The sequence below is a fragment of the Metopolophium dirhodum genome, chromosome 1 (assembly GCF_019925205.1).
Source record: "Metopolophium dirhodum isolate CAU chromosome 1, ASM1992520v1, whole genome shotgun sequence".
Taxonomy (NCBI): Eukaryota; Metazoa; Arthropoda; class Insecta; order Hemiptera; family Aphididae; genus Metopolophium; species Metopolophium dirhodum.
In genome coordinates, this window is record NC_083560.1 from 86,745,474 (window position 1) to 86,750,801 (window position 5,328).

Sequence of the window (5,328 nt, forward strand, 5' to 3'; positions counted from 1 at the left end):
ATGGTCACTAAGACACTTGCACTTAGACGATCTAAAAAACCAAGGTAAGTGCCCTAAATTACATATTATTTATTTTAAAAATTAAAAACAGTGTATTACCAATTTAAATTTAATTTTATAAGCTTAGTCTCCCGATCTAAAACGAAAAAAATTGTTTTGTTATATATATATATATATATAATTAGTGTCGAGTCTCGACTGCACCTCGTCATAGAGAAAGTCACTGATCATTTGTAAAATGCCGATAAAAATGTATACCACCCCAAAAATCTTGAACATATAAAACAAAGAAATTATTGAAATTAAAAGTAAGTCACTGTAATGGATTGTGTTAAATTTGAATCCAATGATATAATATCATTGAATAAGAAAAACGATTCTGAGCGAAGACGGTCAGTCAGTCTATATAATATCTTACTATATAATATATATGGAGCCTGCTATTAAATTTTCAAGATTTTTTACCTAACAAATAAAATATCCGCTCAGAATCTAAAACGTGTTTGAATTTCATATTTTAACACATCAATCAAACTAACCTATGACTCAATGACGAGGTTCACTTGACATCTACTATATAGTAGAGCGATTATACTTACTTTTTTTTTTTTTAATTAATTAAACTCTAGTGGTGTTGTTGAGGACAGAGATCCTGAAGAATCTTCAGTTCAAATTCGATTCAACAATGTTGATCAAAATTCGAGGGAATAACATTATTTTAGAACCTATAAATTGGTGTGTGTGTGTTAATATAACATAAAAACAGTTAAATGTTAAATCTAACTATAGTACATTTTATATTATTCATAATTTTGACATAATATATTTTTACCTATTATTGTACATTAGTAGGCAGTGCCAAACATTTTATCGTGTATTTTGTTTTTGAGACTTCACCTTTTAAGAAATAATGAATTAATTAAAAACTTTAGGTTTACTTCGACACCTGTTCAAGTTGACCCAATTGTTGAATGTAATCAATCTTTTAATTTAAATGATATTGAATCCTACACATTACCATGTGTTGAGGAAAATAGTAATACTGAGTAAGTATCAGAAAAAAACAATAATCTCTTTGATTATTCTTATTTCGAATTTCGTTTTCGATTTTATTATTATTTTTATTTTTTTTATATTTAGGGTTCTTGCTGACCATTTATCGGGTAGACGAATTGTAGATGTTGATTATATCATATGCGAGCAATTTAACAGCATTATAAATAAATACATCGGCGGAAAAAGAATAAATTTATCGCAACGAAATTCATACAACACCCGGGTTGAAGCTGCAGTAGTGTCCTTCAATTATAAAGAATACCTGCGAGCAATAAATAAAAACGTGATGAAAAAAAGTCCAGGTACCTATTTATAATAACTAGTTTGGACAATTGTCAATTGTCAATTAATAAAATTATATCTTATAAAATATCATAAAAATAACAAATAAATAAGTATAATGAGTTGTCATTTTATATATTATAGGTAAAATGTTAATATATATAAATTTATAATAATTCATTATAAATATTTTAGGGAAATTTAGTAAATTATTCTTAAAAGATGTTGCGAGAAAGAGACGTAATAATGCACGAAGCCGAGAGTTATTTCCTTCTAAAAATAAAAAAATTAATAAAAAATGTGGTCCGGATGAAAACTATGGATTAGCAGATGAGTTGGTTGACGATTTAACTCCTGCAGAATTCAAAATAAGAAAAGATAATTTTCTCAACGAATTGAAGACCACTAATCGAGGTAAAAAATTTTAATTAGGTATCGAATAAAATTGATGTTATATGAATCTTTTGTATTAATTTTTCAGAAAAATTGGAAAACGAAACCAAAGATCAATCTAAATCCCAACTTTGGTATTCGGAGAGAAAAAAAAGAATTACTGCCTCAAATATAGGGAAAATATGCAAAATGCGACAATATACATCTTGTAAAAAGATTGTATACGACTTGCTCTATAGTTGCAAAACATAAAAATAAAGGCTATTGAATATGGACGTGTAATGGAGATCGAAGCAAAACAAAAATTTGAAAGTTTATATAATTTGATAATTGCACCTGTGGGTTTGTGTGTAGATGAGAACATTCTATATTGACGCAAAGTACAGGTACCGCAGCGACCAGTCTACACTTTTCGTCAACCGCCACTACGGGCTACAGCGCGACAACGCCAACTCCCCCACCACGCCACAAAGGCACAAGGTGGGACGGGAAGGCGAGTCGCGTAGAACGAGTACCGGCCGTCGTAGACCTGTCACTAGTAAAAAGACACCCGTTCGACAACGAGACACGCACCACGACCTAAACGACACAGATATATTCACATATAGCCGTCGACAGTTGTTCGTTTCTTTTTGGATATTCTCTTTTTTTTTTTGTTATATACATATAATTATATCTCTATACGTGTACCCGCTACGGGGAAATAAACATCAATCCTCTTCTGACCACAACCGAAATTTGCGTTTGTTAATTTACCTCTCGATTGTGCCACCCGACCTACCCATCAACGACCGGCTCTCCGCGGACCATCTGCCACCACCGTCGTAGCCGTGTCAATATTTAGCCGCAAGTCCAGGTAGTTAAAAGCAAAAACTATTAAATAACAATACCTAATTAGTTATAATTAATTTAAAATAATTAAAACCAAATTATAATAACCAATAAATTATATTATTTAGATGGCCTCATTGGCGAAGATTCGATCATCGAAATTAAATGTCCGTTTTCGGCTAGGAATTTTTCTGATATATTCGATGCTATTGACGCAGGAAAAGTAATACATTTAGATTTTTAATACCTACCTTACCTAATATTTTTAAACAATTTTAAATTTCTGTAGATTCCTTTTTGTTTTAAAGACAAACAAAACAATGTTAGCTTAAAAACTAACCATAATTATTATTACCAAGTTCAGACTCAATTGCACGTAACCAAAAGAAAAAAATGTAATTTTTTTATTTATACAGAAAATTGGTATTATAATGTATGTATTACTATCGATGATAACTTTTGGTATCAAAAAATACAGTCTCAAATACATTTGTAAGTATAATATTAATTAGTATAAACCATTTTTAATTTAATTAATTTTTAAATATATGTTCACAAATTTAACCATATATTATTGTATATCTCGTATTTAGATTCTATAATGAATGTTTATTGCCGGAATTAATTAATCCGCAGTTTGGTAAGAGGCATCTAGTTACCGACATTATCGATCCACCGTGAATTTTAAAAGAACAAGCAGCCAAAAAAAAGTATTTTTCTACTTTTTTTATTACCTACATAGGTTTATTAAATACCCATAATACTATTATATATAATACAATATCATTTTTTTTTCTAGATGATTTATTTCCAATATCAGCATCTCACCAACACTCGTATCTATTATTATGTACAATGCACATATCAATATAATGTCTTCCTTTATTTTTGAATAAATAAATATTTTTTAATTTGAGTTGAAAATAAATGCTACCTATTGTCTATCATATTTAATTCGATTATGAGTATGCCCATCGCTGAGATGAATGATCGCATTAGAAATACATAGATACATTGATACAAAATGTTGAACACAATAATGTAAAGAATGTCATATAAAAATCTTCCTCAATAATATAATATTATGTGTAATAATTACAAAATTACCAATGTTAAAAAAAAATAATTAAAACTTAGAATAATATAGGTATATATTTCATAGTATGTATATTTCAAAAGTAGGTAATTATGCTATGAATGTAAATCAATCTATGTTGTGTATACGTTGTTGACTGTTGTGCTTTATATATTTGTACACATTTAAAAGTTAAAATGAACGTAAGTCAATTAGTAGGTAAGGTAGGTTGTGAATGCAAAGTGAGGAGCAAGCGCGCCGAGTGCATAAAACATTATACACGCGAAATATTATAATACGTCAAACGCTCATCATGACCGCCTCCGTAGTAATAATGTACCGCTCCCGAAAATAGTGCACGCGGACCAAGTCGAGGATATAATGGGCGGGGTTACGGTCTGCCGCAACGGCGACGATACAGCGCACAATGCCATCTATTGAGCGTTGTATTCGTTTCACTTTTACTGTGACTGCCTCTTAATGAATTAAATTTAAGTATGCAAGGTCCACATATTAATCTTTTTATATCGTACAACAAAATTGACGCATTCCTAAAAAAAATAAGACTATGGACAAATCGAATAAAAAACTACACATTTGATCAGATTCCAATTTTTTTTAACATGACTCAGGAAAAGATATTAACAAAAAATGAAATGTGTATTATCATAGAAGAACACTTAGGTAGATTAAGAGAAAAAATGTCCAAATATTTCGACCCCACAAAAGACATTCGTAAAAATTGTAATTGGGTAATAAATCCATTCGTACAATCTGATCAAAATATACTATCATTAACAAATGAAGAAAAGTTGATTGAATTGAGTGCAGATGTGGGCTTACACGAGATTTTCAGAAGCAACAAAAATATAGGTCAATTTTGGATAAAGGTTCAAAATGAATATCCTAGTTTGGCTGAAGAAGCATTAAAATTACTTATTCCATTTTCTACTACATATTTGTGTGAAAATGGTTTTTCCACATCAAAAACAATAAAAAATAAAACTAGAAACCGTCTGGAAATTTTATCGGCTATGAGAATTAGCTTGACGAAGTCAATTAAACCAAGAATTGACGAAATAATATCACATCAACAGCAACAACCAAGCCATTAAAAATCTTAATATAAAAATATATTTATATAATAAAATGAAATATTTAATGTACGTTTTTTTTAATTTTAAATAAATATAATATTATAATATGTATCTTTTATATTTCTCGTGTACAATATTTGTAGTAACTATAGACTATAGATTATTTATAATGATAATCTAAGCGAGTATGTAAAAATATATATGTAGGGGTCGCTAAAAAAATTAAATTTAAAAAAGGGGTCGCCACAGTAAAAAGGTTGAAAAACACTGGTCTAGCGCACCTTCTTTTAGCTCATCTTCCTCATCGCCTCAAGTTTTTTACCAACCCGATACAATTACAGATGATCAAACATTTACAAATGGACCAAACATGAGTTAATTTAAATTTAAGGGTTGCATTTTAAAAATTTAACAGCTATTCATTATTTTTTTTCTATATACTTAAATTTAAAATTTGTATTAAAAAAAAAGTTTGTTTTATTATTATTTATTACTAGTACTGATCTCGAATTCAATATTTATTTTGTTTTTAATATTTATTATATAATATTTCGTACACATTATACATACAGTATATATGTCCTATGTTTTACA

The 5,328-nt window shown here is 29.0% G+C and overlaps 1 pseudogene; it reads left to right on the plus strand.

Moving 5' to 3' along the window:
* Window positions 1–3,365, plus strand: LOC132943313 (uncharacterized; annotated as a pseudogene).
* Window positions 3,366–5,328: the final 1,963 nt, after the last annotated feature.